The sequence below is a fragment of the Salminus brasiliensis genome, chromosome 24 (genome assembly GCF_030463535.1).
Source record: "Salminus brasiliensis chromosome 24, fSalBra1.hap2, whole genome shotgun sequence".
NCBI lineage: Eukaryota > Metazoa > Chordata > Actinopteri > Characiformes > Bryconidae > Salminus > Salminus brasiliensis.
In genome coordinates this window covers 622606-623706 of record NC_132901.1, presented here as the reverse complement: position 1 = coordinate 623706, position 1101 = coordinate 622606, and the positions used below count along the sequence as shown (strand labels likewise).

Genomic DNA, 1101 nt, shown 5'->3' with positions numbered 1-1101 from the left:
TATGCTGTGGTAAACTGAGACAGTTATGAGAGCAGAAGGATTTCTGAGGTCACTCGAGTTCTAGCTGTACTTTATCTTTACATGTTGAGATCTCCTGCCTTCATTCTTCTCCAAATCCTCTCTGATTTCAGACCTGCAGACCACCTCCACCCCTCCCATATCAGAGTGCTGGAAGCTGCTTGTCAGTGTGTGTCCTGTGTGTGCTCTCCTCTTCTCACTGCTCTCCTCCACCTGTGTGTACTGCATCTGCAGAACCAGAACCAAAGGTACTTTATTCATTATTTCCTTGTTCTGAACTCTGATCAGTAGAAAGATCTTCATGTCTCAGTGATCTTCATCAGCCGTGTCTCACTGTCCTGTTCATGGTGCTGCATTCTCCCTCCTCACCAGAGGGGGCGCTGAATAGTTACTGCTATACACACTGCGTTGTTTGGGGCTCATTCTCATGGTGGAGGTGCTTCTGCAGATAAAGAGACAGAGGCTGGTAGACTGGTGTTGATGGTGGTCTTTGGTTGGTCTCCTCAGGTTCTGAAGAGAGAAGAGAGCTGCTCACTGACAAAGTGTATCAGGTAGATAACACACACACCTGTACACTGCTGCTGTAGTTACTGATATCTGTAGTTATTGATTAGGTATTGATTAGTTCTCTCTTTCTCTCTCAATCAGGTGGGCAGTACTGAGGAGCATCAATGTGAGAGAAGAATGTGGGGGAAGTTCTGCCATCACACTGAAGTCTCATACACAGCTCTGAACTCTGCCCTCAAATCAGACTGAACTCGCCAACTTCAGGCCGAGACGCCACTTATTAGAAGCTCCATGTTTGAGCTATTACGTCACAGAATCTACGAGTGTTTTTACAGAAGATGAAGAAATAAAAGATTGGAAAGATCAGATCAGTCTTTCATTTCTGTCCTGAATTCCTTTCCAAACACATGGTTTACACTGTTGAGTCTCACTTTGGGTTTTCTGGGTTTAGGTGGAGGGATTGAGACTGTAAATTCAGAGCAAACTGAACAGAGCGGCCAGATCACTGGTCCTGAGGCCTTAAGGAAGGTTCTAGATAGTCCAAACTAAAGGATCAGTTATGTAAACAGACTTGCT

General features: G+C 45.1%; 1 long non-coding RNA gene across 1 annotated transcript; it reads left to right on the top strand.

Annotated features, from left to right (window-relative positions):
- The first annotated feature begins 234 nt into the window (after positions 1-234).
- LOC140546540 (uncharacterized) lies at positions 235-793 on the top strand. The gene is made up of 3 exons (XR_011978357.1): positions 235-266; positions 526-569; positions 667-793. It is a non-coding gene; the product is annotated as an uncharacterized lncRNA (long non-coding RNA).
- The last annotated feature ends 308 nt before the right edge of the window (positions 794-1101 follow it).